Raw genomic sequence first — 16,574 nt, forward strand, 5'->3', positions numbered from 1 at the left:
GTGTTTCTCAGGTCATCTGCTGAGGGGGCCGAGACTCTCTGGGCACAAGAAGTTAAGTTCCCAGCGACACGTGAGACTTAACTGTATGGGGCCAGGTGCAGGGCTTTGGCAGGGAGGCTCGGGCATTGGGGATTGAGGTGCAGCGGATGGACCGGCTGTCTAGGCACAGAGATTTAGTCTCCCTGAGGAGGAGGAGGAATCCTTCTGACAGGCAGTGGCTGTGCAGAAAAAGAGGAGGGGTTCCTGGTACTTTTTTTGCCTCTCTTTTGCCTGCGTGCTCACTCTTGCCTGCACACTGGGATAATCACTGTTGTGGTGAATGGTGAAGCTTGCTCCTTACAAGCCCAGGTAGCTCAGGTGGTAGAGCATCAGGCTCTTAATCTGAGGGTCCAGGGTTCAAGCCCCTGTCTGGGCGCTCAGCTTTTAAGTTGCCTTGTGTGCCAGGAGCCAAACTCTGTTCACAGCCACACAGGGATTCCCAGAAGCTGTGGCCATTTCCTGGAAAGGTTCCTTTCCTTAGCAAGCAGGAGAGAGGCTGCAGGTGCAGATAGCGCAGTCTCTTGCTGCCAGGAAGCGCTGTGGGGCCAGGTGCTGAGAAAGCCCAGAGGGGGAGCAGCAGAGATGAGGGGAAGAGAGACAGAGAAGCAATGAGAACAGAGCACAAGTGTAAAGGGGGCATCTGGTCTGGCTATTGTGGCAAACTTCCCTGGTTTATACATGACCCTGGTGGAATTGGCCTGTGGAAGGATCTGAGTCCCCACCCACTTACCCAGAGGCTGCCTGACCTCGAGGACTGTTAGGATACAGAGATTCAGGCCTGTCTGCAGAGGTCTGTACTTTAAGAATTTAGGTGTATTTTTATCACTTAGCTAGTTATAAAGATATAAAAGAGAGAATAAAAAATCACTGTCTGTCTGTGTAATGGCCTTCTCTTACTGTGACAGTCTGAGGCCTGGTTCTTCGGCTAAGCAGCAAAGGCAGCCATAAGGTGGGAAGTGTATGGTCACATCCTCACATTCCCAACTAGTCACATTGAAATAAGGTGCTATTGGGCTGTGAGGAATACAATCCTGCCCTGATATTCCATCACCTCCAGAGAAAGGGAAATTTAGTTTGGTAGCATCCTGTCTGGCAAGAACTCACTTATCAATAGACACAGCTGGAAAACCCTGTCTATTGTGACTCAGCAAGGTCACAAGGCATATCTGTAGTTGTGAAATCCTCCCTTCTGTATTGTTTTGTATGTTTATTTGCATGGTCTCTGTCTGGTTCTGTGATTGTTTCTTTCCTGCTGTGACAGGAAAACATCAGATGCTGCTCCCAATGCTACACTCAAGTTTTTCAGAAATTAGTCGACTTTATGGCCAGAAGAGATAGATATATGTATAGATGTATAGTTGTGAAATCCTCCCTTCTGTATTGTTTTGTATGTTTATTTGCATGGTCTCTGTCTGGGTCTGTGATTGTTTCTGTCTGCTGTATAATTAATTTTGTTGGGTGTGACCAGTGAAGGAGGTGGAATATAACCATGTTACAGTATATTAGGACTGGTTAGTCTAGAGAAGGAGTGAGGGTACCAGGCAGTGTGGCGGTCGGGGCCACGTGGTGAGTGCCCCGCTGAAGCGCTGGCCGCCCCCCTTCTCTCTCCCCCCACTCCCTCCCCTTCCCCCCCGCTAGACCGGGTGCGCACTGTGCAGCACAGGGAGTCCACTGGCTCTGGCCGCCATGGAGGGTTTTTTGTTTTGTTTTTCCCCTGCTTTGCCGGCCGCGCCGTTGTTTTTCCCCCCACCCCCCTGCTTTGTTGCTCCAGCCCCCCCATTTTTGTGTTGTCCCCCCCAACTTTGCCGCTCCAGCTGCGCCGTATCCGCTCCCCCACACCCCCGCTTTGCTGCTCCAGCCGTGCCGTTTTTTCCCCCGCTGTTTTGTTGCTTGGGGCGGCAAAAAAGCCAGAGCCGGCCCTGCCCACACCTGACTCCCTGCCATCTCTACCGGGACCTGACAAGGTTTGCTTGTGTTTGGATTCTGCAAAGCAGAGGAGCAGGTGAGGTTTTCCTTGCAAGCTGTGTGTGAGTCAATCTTTGGCCAGGTCTGCACTACAAAGTTGTTTCAGCAGAATTATATTGCTCAGGTGTGTGAAAAACACACTAAGCTCCCTCAGTCAGCAGCTTGTGGCTGGTGCACACACTGCAATGCCACGTCTGGTGACAAAACTGCCCTGTTTTGCTGACAAAATAAAAGGACTTTGATGAGAGGTCTAGAGCTTTTTGCAGCAAACTTAAAGTGACAGAGTAGACGCTGCTGTTCATTATATCACCATAACTGGCCTCCTCCAGTATCCCACAATGCCCGCCGTGAACTCGCCTGCCCTGCATTCCTGCTACAGAGCCATGGCCCCTCCGTTTCATAGCTCCGGGAAGTTCTCACAGCTGAGCCTGCAGCTCTGCGGTGGCAGCCAGGAGCAAATCACTGCCGTGGATGCTGCTCTCTCCCGCCCTGCGAACACAGAGCAGGGTGGCGGGAACTTCCATACATTGGGGGGGGGGGCACCGGCATCCGAACGGTGATGCCACCATGACACCCCTTCCCTCGAGGAGGCTCTTACCTTCTAAACAAGGTCGGCTGTTTTCTTGTAAAATCACTGAAAGGGAAGGAGAAAACTCGAAAGAGGTTCCTCCTGGCGCTCACGTCCGTGAACCCGAATACTCTCTCAGTCCTCAAAGAGAGACCTGGAGAAGGAGACTTGCTGAAGCAAAGCCACAGGGGTCTCTGAGGTTTCCCTGGCCCCTCGCCCCTCTCCTGCCTGGCTGATGTCAGCATCTCTCTGTGAGGTCACCACCTCCCCACCACCTTTGACCAATAGTCTGAGGTCCTGCAAAAGGCCTTTGTGATGTCACTGCCACACCCCTCCCTTGCTGTGCTAATGTCCTGCCCCTGGCCAGGCACTTTGGAGGTTTGAGCTACTCCCTGTGGATCACCCCACTCAAGGAGCATTCGTTCTAGGCAGCAAGCCGGCTAGACAGGAAAACATCAGATGCTGCTCCCAATGCTACACTCAAGTTTTTCAGAAATTAGTCGACTTTATGGCCAGAAGAGACCATTAGAGCATCTAATCTGACCCCCTGCATATCACAGGCCTCCTGTATGACACAAGAGCTACTTTTGGGAGCAACATATTCCAGAAAGGCATCTAGTCTTCATTGATTGACATCAGGAGATGGAGAATCCACCACTTTCCTTGGTAGCTTGTTCCTGTGGTGAATCATCCTCTCCGTTGAATATTTGTGCCTTAGTTATAATATGAATTTGTCTCTTTTCACCTTCCAGCCATTGGGTCTTGTTATGCCTTTCTCTGCTCGATTAAAGAGCCCTTTAATACCCAATATTTTCTCTCCATTAAGGCACTTCAACACTTCCATGAAGTCACCTTTCAATCTTCTTTTGATAAGCTAAACAGGTTGAGCTCATTCAATAGCTCACTAGAAGGCATTTTTCTCCAGCCCTCAGAACATTTGGTGGCTCTTTGCTGCCCCAGCTCCAATTTCACAACATATTTTTCAAATGAGGACACCAAAACTGGAGGCAGCATTACAGTATCAGTCTCACTGATGCCGTGTCACTTCCTGTGACGTTATTGACATAATCTATAACTGTATAGATCATTGTTGCGACCACTGTTCTATATTTTCAGCCAATATGGTAGAAAGGTTGTTGTGTAAGGGGTCTATGGAGAGGTTCTGATTGGCTGATTATAATTATGCTATCTCTAGATGTGTATCATTTTTGTAATTGATGTTATGAATATTGGCTCTATGCTGCCCATATTTCAAACTTGTGCTCTGCTTCCGGGGAACACCCCAGACAAGTTGGTGTCAGTTCTGTCTAGCCTGTTTGATGGCTCATTAAGGACCATCAGCTGTACAATCGACCCATTGAGAGAAGGCAGATACGCCTTGTGACTCAGCAAGGTCTGCAGGGACCTGCCTATGGACAGAACTTTAAGGTTTTTCTATGCCAGGTGCTGTATAGAGTGTCCTTGGGACAAAGACTACACGGCAAGAGACTATAAAAGGCTGATGCCTCACCTCCATCTTGTCTTCAGTCCTGCTTCATACCTCTGGATGGACTTTGCTACAAACTGAAGCTCTCTACAAAGGACTGAATGACCCCTTATTTTTTCTCTGGCCTAGCAAGAATGAATTGAATTTCGTGACTTTCTGGAAAGTGCAGCGAGATTAAATGTGGGGAATTCAGTCTCTGTGTTTGTGAGCTGATGTTTTCCTCTCACAGGTCAGTGCCTGCATTGAAATACCAAGAGGGATCTAAGGGCTGGTGTACGCTGGGCACTGAACTGGCAGAGCGACTCTCAGGGTGTGACCCCAACCCATATAGTTAAGGTGACCTAAGCCCTGGTTAAATAGTGCTAAATAAAAGGAAGAATTGTTCTGCCCATGGAGTTCTTACAGGGATGGGAAAACACCTCCAGTCACTGTCTACTCCAAAGTGCTATAGCAGTGCCACAGCAGCCTTTTAAGTGTAGACAGAGTGAAAGTAGATCTGGCTCCACTTTGCACTCTGGATGCTCAGGCACTAAGACTAGAGTAATAATAACAACAGTACAGTGCCTGCATAGTTGGCAGGATTTGAACTTGTGCAGGGTGACCCCAATAGATGCCTAACCCATTCCCTTAATGACTTGGCCACAACTACTTGATATATAGCTGTTCTATTACATGATGATTCTGTTCTCACTGAATTGTCACTTCAAATTGCTCAGACCAGCTTCCCCAGCACACTCACGGCTGTGCATTAGTGTACTTGTGTCCTTGGGTGAACAGCAAGAATTCCTGCCCATTTCCCTTCCAGCTGGAGCAGGATGAGAGTGTGTTTGTGTGAATGACATTGCTGAAGATTGTTGTTCATTCCCCACTCTGACAATTCAGACAGTCCCTTTCCTAGTCAAATCTCCAGCACATCGTTCCAATAGCTGGGAGCAGGATTTCTCTGGGGCACTGAAATTTTTTCAGGGGGCTGGTGCATGAACTCAGCCTTGCATTCCACCCTTGATGTTTCATGGACTAACAACAGCAGCAGAAAGAAAGAGCCGAGCCAATATCTCCCTGGCAGGGATGCAGGTGCCATGATCCCGCTGTCTGACTATCGCCAGTGCAGGAGTGAAGGGTTCACTGGAATCGAATGCCCTGGCTCAGACCAGAGACACAGGAAGATTTTGCTGTTCATAGATCTGTGCAAAGGAAATTGTGTCTCTGTGTGAAATTGAGGCAGGAAATGAAACATCCACATGGTGGCCCAATGCTCTAGGGAATGTGGGAGAAGGACTCGGGCTGAGAAATGATTTAACAGGGGTTTGTATTTATTGCCCTGATTAAAATCTATGGCTAAAAGGCAGCCACTGTTGTTAGTACTTGTACCTGTGTAGGGACACCCCAGTGGGTGTCAAGTCCATTGTCTTCACAGGGGCAGTCAATTATTTTATCAAGGTACAAATTTCTTGGCCAAGGTATAGTCAAGGTCTAGACTCCAGAGAAAACAATACACTGCTGATAAGAGGAAGTACATAAAAAGATTTTGCAGCCACCATGGGCATAACTATGATGTGTCGTGTTTCACTCTCCTTTCCCTTTGGTGCCACCTCCTTTCCCTTTGGCCTTGTAGTTGACCAAGGGCAAAGCTGAACATCTCCTCAGACACCAGGGAGTGTTTATGTCCATTCCTGCGAGCTACACAGGGGTTTGATGTTGCTGCTTTCAGTCCTCTGGCTCTGCCGGGATAAGGAACAATTCAGGCTGTCACTGAACTGAAGGAGGAAGATCAGTTTTTGACAGGCAGAGGGACGCCTCCTCTTAAAGGTGTTTGTCTGGCTGGCAGTCCTGGTTCCCAGGTCTCGCCCGTGCGGCTCCAGCAGTTTTGGGACTGGGTCACTCCCTTGGCCCCACCTGCTGCCCCCAGGTGCTTTCCCCCCCGCCCAGGGGCCCCGTCAGTGCAGCGGAGCTGAGCAGCGTCTGCCTGCTCACTCCAGTGGCTGCCGGCCCCTCCCCATGGCAGGGCAGGGTGGGGCTGTGCCTCCGTGCGCTGCCCCTGTCCCGAGCCCCTGCAGCCAATGGGACACTGTGGGGGTGATGCCTGGGGGCAGCAGCACATGGAGGCCCCCCAGCCTGCCCCACCTTGGAGCCCCAGGGAAGCGCCACACTCCTGACCCCCTCCCAGAGCCTGCACCCCGGTCCACACACGCCTGCCCCCAACTCCCTCCCACATCCTGTGCCCTCTCCCTCCACACACACCCTCCCGCCTGCCCCAATCTCCCTCCCAGAGCCTGCACCCCCACCCCTCCTCCTGTTCCCCCTACCCCCTGCCCCAGCCCAGAGCCTGCACCCAGCACCCAAACTCCCAGAGCCATGACAAGGAATTTTTGTGCCCAAGGCAAGGGCCGGCTCCAGGCTCTTTGGCGGCAGGTCCCTGAGTTCCTGTTGGAGGGAAGGACCTGCCACTGAATTGCCACCGCCGCTTCATTCATCCTTCGGTGGCAATTTGGCAGCGGGTCCCTGAGTCCCTCTCGGAGAGAAGGACCCACTGCCGAATTGCTGCCGAAGAAGTGGCAGCGGTAGAGCTGCCGCCGAAGCGCCGCTGATCGGGCAGAGCTGCGCCCTCCACTTTGCACGCCCGAGGCAAGTGCCTCACTCGCCTCGCCCATGTTACGGTGCTGCAAACTCCATCCCAGAGCCTGCACCCTAGACCTCCTCCCCTCACCCAAACTCCCTCCCAGAGACCAGCCTCTCACCCCTTCTGCACCCAAACTCCCCCCAGAGCCTGCACCCCTTCTGCACCTCAGCCCCCAGCCCAGAGCCTGCACCCTAGACCTCCTCCCCCCACCCAAACTCCCTCCCAGAGCCTTAGGCAGGTTGGGGAATGGAGTTTTGGGGGGCAGGTTCTGGGCAGTATGAGTGACATTGGCCCACTGGGAGGACTGGAGGACTGGCCCTGGCCCTAAGGTAAATTGAGGTTGAGACCCTGCTTTAAGGGATTGGAGCAATGCTGGAGAGACTGACGGGCAGGGAGCTGGGGAGCTGTGTGTGCTCCAAGGAGAGTTGTTGTTGTGCTCTGGTGACACAGAGCGGGGGTGGGGAGTTTGTAAGCTGTGGTGTTTGTACAGAGATAAAGTTTACTAACCCCCACATTAAAAACTGTTCCTGCTCTGGGCTATACCTGACACCCTTTGTTGAGAGTATAGCTCAGTGGGTGAATGTTTCCCTACAGCATAATGGGTTCCTAGTTCCAATCCAAGTGATTCCCTTAAAAAGCTTTTTCAAATGAAAATCGATTTCCAGACCCATCTCCAGTATGTTCAGGAGTTTGCTGAAGGCAGGGAGTGGCGGGGTTGAAATGAATTTAAACTCTCAGCATTTTCCTGTGCAACTGAATAAAGACCTAGTAGAGCTGTCCAGCAGCTGAAATCAGTTCCAGTCCTCGGCGTCTCTAAAGCCTGGTCTACACTAGGCGTTTAAACCGGTTTTAGGAGCATAAAACCGATTTAACGCCACACCCGTCCACACTAGGAGGCACCTTATATCAATTTTAATGGCTCTTTAAATCGGTTTCTGTACTCCTCCCCGACGAGAGGAGTAGCGCTAATATCGGGATTAACATATCGGAATAGGGTTAGTGTGGCCACAAATCGACGGTATTGGCCTCCGGGCGGTATCCCACAGTGCACCACTGTGACTGCTCTGGACAGCACTCTGAACTCTGATGCACTGGCCAGGTAGACAGGAAAAGCCCCACGAACTTTTGAAATTCATTTCCTGCTTCCCCAGCGTGGAGAGCTCATCAGCACAGGTGACCACGCACAGCTCATCTGCACAGGTAACAATGCAGTCTCCTGAGAATCGAAAAAGAGCCCCAGCATGGACTGCACGGGAGGTACTGGATCTGATCGCTATATGGGGAGAGGATTCAGTGCTAACAGAACTGCGTTCCAAAAGACGGAATGAAAAAGTATTTGAAAGAATTTCTAAGGCTATGTCGGATAAAGGCCACAGCAGGGACTCACTGCAGTGCAGAGTGAAAGTTAAGGAGCTCAGACAAGCCTACCAGAAAACCAAAGAAGCAAACGGTAGGTCCGGGGCAGGTCGAAAAACATGCCGCTTCTATGCTGAGCTGCATGCAATTTTAGGGGGCTGCGCCACAAGTACCCCACCCCTGACCGTGGATTCTGAGGTGGGGGTCGTAATCTCTGCCATGTCTGAGGACTTTGCGGACGGGGAAGATGAAGATGAAGAAGAGGAGGACGACCTAGTAGAGAGCACACAGCACTCCATGAGCCCCAGCAGCCAGGAGCTTTTTCTCACCCTGACGGAATTACCCTCCTCCCAGCCCTCCCAAGCAACTATCCCAGACAATGACGCCATGGAAGGGACCTCTGGTGAGTGAACCTTTGCAAATAGCAAACATTGTTTTTTAAGCAAGCGTTTTTTAATGATTGATTTGCCCTGAGGACTTGGGACGCATTCGCAGACAGTATAGTTACTTAGAAAAGTTTGTTAACATGTCCGGGGATTGAACGGAAATCCTCCGGGGCATCTCGATGAAGCGCTCCTGGAGGTACTCCAGAAGCCTTTGCAGAAGGTTTCTGGGCAAGGCAGCCTTGTTCCGCCCACCATGGTAGGAAACTTTACCACGCCATGCATGTAGCAAGTAATCAGGTATCATTGCATGGCAAAGCATAGCAGCGTATGGTCCCGGTGACTGCTGGCATTCAAGAAGCATCCGTTCTTTATCTCGCTGTGTGATCCTCAGCAAAGTGATATCGTTCAGGATAACCTGGTTAAAAATCAGGAATTTAAGTAAGGGGGATGGCCATTTTCCTACTGGGTTCGTGGACTGCAGCAGCTTAAAAAAAAAACTTTCCTGCACTTAGCCAAGCGGGGGGAGGGGAGGAGTGAAATGCCGATGATCTTTTTCGTGTTTGGTCAGCGGGGATCTTCCCCAAGCTACCAGCCACGCAGTGGGTGGGGGTGGGTGGGAAGGGTGTTGATTAGCAGGGAGCTAGCATGGTATTAGCCATGCGTTGGGGGGAGGGGTAAATCACTACAGAAGCCGAAAGACAGTGGCTTACCATGGCCGCATGCAAGCTGAATTCTGATGCCTGGACCTGTGTCTGTGAGATCTGTAACTCCAGAGCTGCAGGCACTCAGTATTAAGATGAAAAATGCGACCTTGTAGGGAAATCACATGTGCTATGTAAGGTGAATAGTGCTGTTCACTGTGAAAGAGTATAACCATTGTTCTGTAAAATGTATCTTTTAAAATATTTCTCTCCCTCATGCAGCTGCAAATTTTTCAAGTGTCCCTCCTCCATCCCAAAGGCTAGCACAGATAAGGCGGAGGAAAAAGAAGATGCGAGATGAAATGTTCTCAGATATTATGGAAGTTACACGCAAGGAAAGAGCTCATCTGAATGAGTGGAAGGACGTGGTATCAAATTACAGGAAAGATGCCAGTGAACGTGAGGACAGGAAAGACACCGGAGATGAGAGGTGGCGGCAGGAAGACCAGCAGGAAAATCAGCGGTGGCGGCAGGAAGATCAGCGGTGGCAGGATGCAACTCTGGGGCTGCTGCATGATCAAACTGACATGCTCCAGCGTCTGGTGGAGCTTCAGGAACAGCAGCAGGATCACAGAGTGCCGCTGCAGCCCCTGTATAACCACCCTCAACCCTCACCATGTTCCACATCCTCCTCACCCAGACGTGTAAGAACGCGTGGGGGGAGGCTCCATGCACCCACCCACTCCACCCCCGTGGACAGCCCAACCAGAAGGCTGTCGTTACTGTGAAATTTTTAAATGGCCTTTTCCTTCCCTCCTATTCTCCTCCCAAACCACACCCTTACTTCTCTCCTCTTTTATAATAAATTAATAAAGAATTCCTGATTTTTATACTATAGTGACTTTATTTGCATAAGTAAGCTGTACTCGACGGGGGAGGGTGAGTTGCTTACAGGGACTGAGTCAATCAAGGGGGTTGGGTGTTCATCAACAAACACAGCAGTCACAGTGTACCCTGGCCATTGATGAAGCTCGTTTTCAAAGCTTCTCTGATGCGCACCGCTTCCTGGTGTGCTCTTCTAATCTCCCTGGTGTCTGGCTGCGCGTAATCAGCAACCAGGTGATTTGCCTCAGCCTCCCATCCCGCCATAAAGGTCTCCCCCTTACTCTCACAGAGATTGTGGAGAATACAGCAAGCAGCAATAACATAGGGGACATTGGTTTGGCTGAGGTCTGAGCGAGTCAGTAATGTCTGCCAGCGCGCCTTTAAACGGCCAAATGCACATTCCACCACCATTCTGCACTTGCTCAGCCTGTAATTGAACAGATCCTGACCACTGTCCAGGCTGCCTGTGTATGGCTTCATGAGCCATGGCATCAAGGGGTAGGCTGGGTCCCCCAGGATAACGACAGGCATTTCAACATCCCCAACTGTTATTTTCTGGTCTGGGAAGTAATTCCCTTGCTGCAGCCGTTTAAACAGAGTAGTGCTTCTGAATACGCGAGCGTCATGAACTCTCCCTGGCCATCCCACGTGGATGTTGGTGAAACGTCCCTTGTGATCCACCAGTGCTTGCAGCACCATTGAAAAGTACCCCTTCCGGTTTACGTACTAGATGCCCTGGCCAAGATAGGGATATGGGTTCCATCTATCGCACCCCCACAGTTAGGGAATCCCAGTGCAGCAAAGCCATCCACTATGGCCTGCACGTTTCCCAGAGTCACAACCTTTCGTAGCAGCAGCTTAGTGATTGCTTTGGCTACTTGCATCACAGCAGCCCCCACAGTAGATTTTCCAACTCCAAATTGATTCCCGACTGACCGGTAGCTGTCTGGCGTTGCAAGCTTCCACAGGGCTATCACCACTCACTTCTCTACTGTGAGGGCTGCTCTCATCTTGGTATTATGGCATTTCAGGGCAGGGGCAAGCAAGTCACAAAGTTCCATGAAAGTGCCCTTACGCATGCGAAAGTTTCGCAGCCACTGGGAATCGTCCCACACCTGCAACACAATGCGGTCCCACCAGTCTGTGCTTGTTTCCTGGGCCCAAAATCGGCGTTCAATGGATAGAATCTGCCCCATTACCATCAGGATCTCCAAAGCGCATGGGGCCCGCGGTTTGAGAGACTTCTGTGTCTACGCCTCATCACTGTCATCGCCGCGCTGCCGTATCCGCCTCCTCCTCGCCTCGGTTTGAAGGTCCTGGTTCACCATATACTGCACGAGAGTGCGCGAGGTGTTTAAAACATCCACGATTGCGGTATGGAGCTGAGCAGGGTCCATGCTTGCTGTGCTATGGAGTCTGCACAGTTCACTACAAAAAAAGGCGAAACGGTTGTCTGCTGCTTTCAGGGAGGGAGGGGTGAGGCTGTACCCAGAACCACCCGCGACAATGATTTTTGTCCCATCAGGCACTGGGATCTCAACCCGAAAATTCCAACGAGCGGGGGAGGCTGCGGGAACTATGGGATAGCTACGGGATAGCTACCCACAGTGCAACGCTCCAGAAATCGACGCTAGCCTCGGACCGTGGACGCACACCACCGATTTAATGTGTTTAGTGTGGCCGCACGCAATCAATTTTATACAATCTGTTTTGCTAAACCGGTTTATGTAAATTCAGAATAATCCCGTAGTGTAGACGTACCCTGTGTGTCAGTGTAGATGCTGCTGTTCATTATATCACCATAACTGGCCTCCTCCAGTATCCCACAATGCCCGCCGTGAACTCGCCTGCCCTGCATTCCTGCTACAGAGCCATGGGCCCCTCCCCTTTAATCGCTCTGGGAAGTCCTGACAGCTGAGCCTGCTGCTCTGCCCCGGCAGCCAGGAGCAAATCACTGCCGTGGATGCTGCTCTCTCCCGCACTGCGAACACAAAGCCGGTGGCGGGAACTTCCTTACATGGGGGGCCACCGGCATCTGAACTGTGACACCCCCAGGACACCCCTTCCCTTGAGGAGGCTCTTACCTTCTAAACAGGGACGGATGTTTTCTAGTAAAATCACTAAAAGGGAAGGAGAAAACTCAAAAGAGGTTCCTCCTGGCGCTCACGTCCGTGAACCCGAATACTCTCTCAGTCCTCAAAGAGAGACCTGGAGAAGGAGACTTGCTGAAGCAAAGCCACAGGGTCTCTGAGGTTTCCCTGGCCCCTCCCCCCTGTCCTGCCTGGCTGATGTCAGCATCTCTCTGTGAGGTCACCACCTCCCCACCACCTTTGACCAATAGTCTGAGGTCCTGCAAAAGGCCTTTGTGATGTCACTGCCTGTCACGGACTCACAGATCGTGCCCACTCTTGGCCCCGTGTGGTCCGTGGGGGGTGCCCCTTTCAGTGCGACAGCCCTTCTCGGGGGTCCACTCTCTCTCGGGGTCAGGCCCCTCCACCTCCTGGAGCCGCACCTCTCTGAGCCTTAGCACGTCTGTCTCTCGCCGTGGGCCCCCTCAGGGAGTCCACGCGCTCTGGACCCCCTGGGCCTCCTCACCCCGAAGGTTGATGCCCCTGTTCTCTAGACCGGAGTGACTCTCAGCCAGCATAAAACAGGAGGGTTTATTGAGAGTTGAACACAGCACAGGAAACTCTCAGGGCCTCAGGCCTGGCCTCCTCAGCCCAGCACATCCCAGTCCCCTGCAGCCAGGTGGGCTCTGCCTGCTTCCTCGCCCCGAGTCCCCCTGCTCCCCAGCTTGGCCTCCGATATCCCTGGCCCCAGGCCCCGCCTCTGTCCATTGTCTTTTCTCCAGGTAAACAGGGTTGCCTGGGCCTCCTCTCCTCTCCGTCCCCCTCTGGCTGGAACAGGTTGGTCACTGGGTCCTCTCCCCGCAGCCCATTGTCCTCTCACTGGCCAGAACTGGCTGTGACTCCTGAGCTGCGTCTCCGGGTCACCAGGTCACCAGGTCACCGTTGACCCCGATGGCGATTTCCCCATCTTACAAGGGCTGGCTGGCCTGACCTTTCTCCCCTCTGCGGAGTGTGGCAGGGGCTGCAGCTCACCCCCTGTGGGGCAGGAGTGCCACGGTGTGGGGTGCTGGGCTCCAATGCACCTGGAGAGCAGCTCAGGTGAGGCTGAGCAGGGCGTGTGGTGTCTGTTCTGCATTGCCTGGTGCTGGGCCATTGCACAATCCCCAGCCACGCCACACACATCCCGAGAGGGATTGGGGGGCCAAGCAGATGATCCAGCAGGAGGGGATCATTCTCATTGGTAGCTGTCCAGTGGCAGTGAGTTCCACAGGCCTCGGCACAGGCTGTGTGGGGCAGGAGGTCCTTGTGTTGGGAGCAGTGGGCGTGAACTGTGTGCTGTTGTGTCTCTGTGCAAGATTGCGAATATTCTGGTGTGTGTGTGTGTGATTGAGAGTGCGGCTGTGGGGTGTGATTGTTTCTCTCTGTGGGGGTTGGGCTATCATGCCCCTCTGGGTGTGTTGTGTGTGAGTGTTCTTGGGATTGTGTGAGTCCCTTTGTGCGTCAATGTGTGTGTGTGTCACTTGCTGCAGGATACAAAATCCTGCAAAGCCACCACACACACAGAGCAGGGCTCAGCCCCACCAGCAGGGGGCAGCAGGGACACACACGTCTCTCCTGGGCCAGCGTGGACAATTTCCCATCACGACCCGGCACAGTGCTGGTGCCCCCACACGGGGGTGGGCAGTGACCGGGCGGGGGGGGCAGGGACAGAGCTTTGGGGGTATGGAGGAGCAGGGGCAGGGAATGAGGGGGGCAGGGCAGGGCTTTGCGGGAAGGCCAAGTCTGTCTGCGGGTGTTTACAGCTGGGCTCACCCGGGGGAGGGGTGCAGGGCCGGGGGCAGCGGGAGTCGGGGGGTGACACGCAGCCGGTGCCGAGGCCCGGCGGACCCACCCAGACCCGCTCACACCCAGATGTGCAGGGGGAGGAGTGGCACTATATGTTAAAGAAAGTGTAGATTCAAATGAAGTAAAAATCTTAGGCGAATCCACAGGTTCCGTAGAGTCTCTATGGATAGAAATTTCATGCTCTAGTAAAAATATAACAGTAGGGATCTATTATCGACCACCTGACCAGGACAGTAATAGTGATGATGAAATGCTAAGGGAAATTAGAGAGGCTATCAAAATTAAGAACCCAATAATAGTGGGGGATTTCAATTATCCCCATATTGACTGGGAACATTTCACTTCAGGACGAAATGCAGAGATAAAATTTCTCGATACTTTAAATGACTGCTTCATGGAGCAGCTGGTACGGGAACCCACAAGGGGCGAGGCGACTCTAGATTTAATCCTGAGTGGAGCGCAGGAGCTGGTCCAAGAGGTAACTATAGCAGGACCGCTTGGAAATAGTGACCATAATACAATAGCATTCAACATCCCTGTGGTGGGAAGAACATCTCAACTGCCCAACACTGTGGCCTTTAATTTCAAAAGGGGGAACTATACAAAAATGAGGGGGTTAGTTAGACAAAAGTTACAAGGTACAGTGACTAAAGTGAAATCCCTGCAAGTTGCGTGGGCCCTTTTTAAAGACACCATAATAGAGGCCCAACTTCAATGTATACCCCAAATTAAGAAAAACAGTAAAAGAACTAAAAAAGAGCCACCATGGCTTAACAACCATGTAAAAGAAGCAGTGAGAGATAAAAAGACTTCCCTTAAAAAGTGGAAGTCAAATCCTAGTGAGGCAAATAGAAAGGAGCACAAACACTGCCAACTTAAGTGCAAGAGTGCAATAAGAAAAGCCAAAGAGGAGTTTGAAGAACGGCTAGCCAAAAACTCCAAAGGTAATAACAAAATGTTTTTTAAGTACATCAGAAGCAGGAAGCCTGCTAAACAACCAGTGGGGCCCCTTGACGATCAAAATACAAAAGGAGCGCTTAAAGATGATAAAGTCATTGCGGAGAAACTAAATGGATTCTTTACTTCAGTCTTCACGGCTGAGGATGTTAGGGAGATTCCCAAACCTGAGCTGGCTTTTGTAGGTGACAAATCTGAGGAACTGTCACAGATTGAAGTGTCACTAGAGGAGGTTTTGGAATTAATTGATAAACTCAACATTAACAAGTCACCAGGACCAGATGGCATTCACCCAAGAGTTCTGAAAGAACTCAAATGTGAAGTTGCGGAACTATTAACCAAGGTTTGTAACCTGTCCTTTAAATTGGCTTCGGTACCCAATGACTGGAAGTTAGCTAATGTAACGCCAATATTTAAAAAGGGCTCTAGGGGTGATCCTGGCAATTACAGACCGGTAAGTCTAACGTCGGTACCGGGCACATTAGTTGAAACAATAGTAAAGAATAAAATTGTCAGACTCATAGAAAAACATAAACTCTTGAGCAATAGTCAACATGGTTTCTGTAAAGGGAAATCGTGTCTTACTAATCTATTAGAGTTCTTTGAAGGGGTCAACAAACATGTGGACAAGGGGGATCCGGTGGACATAGTGTACTTAGATTTCCAGAAAGGCTTTGACAAGGTCCCTCACCAAAGGCTCTTACGTAAATTAAGCTGTCATGGGATAAAAGGAAAGGTCCTTTCATGGATTGAGAACTGGTTAAAGGACAGGGAACAAAGGGTAGGAATTAATGGTAAATTCTCAGAATGGAAAGGGGTAACTAGTGGTGTTCCCCAAGGGTCAGTCCTAGGACCAATCCTATTCAATTTATTCATAAATGATCTGGAGAAAGGGGTAAACAGTGAGGTGGCAAAGTTTGCAGCTGACACTAAACTACTCAAGATAGTTAAGACCAAAGCAGATTGTGAAGAACTTCAAAAAGATCTCACAAAACTAAGTGATTGGGCAACAAAATGGCAAATGAAATTTAATGTGGATAAATGTAAAGTAATGCACATTGGAAAAAATAACCCCAACTATACATACAACATGATGGGGGCTAATTTAGCTACAACGAGTCAGGCAAAAGATCTTGGAGTTATCGTGGATAGTTCTCTGAAGATGTCACGCAGTGTGCAGAGGCGGTCAAAAAGCAAACAGGATGTTAGGAATCATTAAAAAGGGGATAGAGAATAAGACTGAGAATATATTATTGCCCTTATATAAATCCATGGTATGCCCACATCTCGAATACTGTGTACAGATGTGGTCTCTCACCTCAAAAAAGATATTCTAGCACTAGAAAAGGTTCAGAAAAGAGCAACTAAAATGATTAGGGGTTTAGAGAGGGTCCCATATGAGGAAAGATTAAAGAGGCTAGGACTCTTCAGTTTGGAAAAGAGGAGACTAAGGGGGGACATGATAGAGGTATATAAAATCATGAGTGATGTTGAGAAAGTGGATAAGGAAAAGTTATTTACTTATTCCCATAATACAAGAACTAGGGGTCACCAAATGAAATTAATAGGCAGCAGGTTTAAACAAATAAAAGGAAGTTCTTCTTCACACAGCGCACAGTCAACTTGTGGAACTCCTTACCTGAGGAGGTTGTGAAGGCTAGGACTATAACAATGTTTAAAAGGGGAATGGATAAATTCATGGTGGCTAAGTCCATAAATGGCTATTAGCCAGGATGGGTAAGAATGGTGTCCCTTGC

The 16,574-nt window shown here is 50.7% G+C and overlaps 1 non-coding gene across 1 annotated transcript; it reads left to right on the forward strand.

Moving 5' to 3' along the window:
- The first annotated feature begins 342 nt into the window (after nt 1–342).
- On the forward strand, nt 343–415 carry TRNAK-CUU. Its single transcript has one exon. It is a non-coding gene; the product is annotated as a tRNA-Lys (tRNA).
- Nucleotides 416–16,574: the final 16,159 nt, after the last annotated feature.

This window comes from Mauremys reevesii, linkage group 23 (genome assembly GCF_016161935.1).
Source record: "Mauremys reevesii isolate NIE-2019 linkage group 23, ASM1616193v1, whole genome shotgun sequence".
Lineage (NCBI taxonomy): Eukaryota > Metazoa > Chordata > Testudines > Geoemydidae > Mauremys > Mauremys reevesii.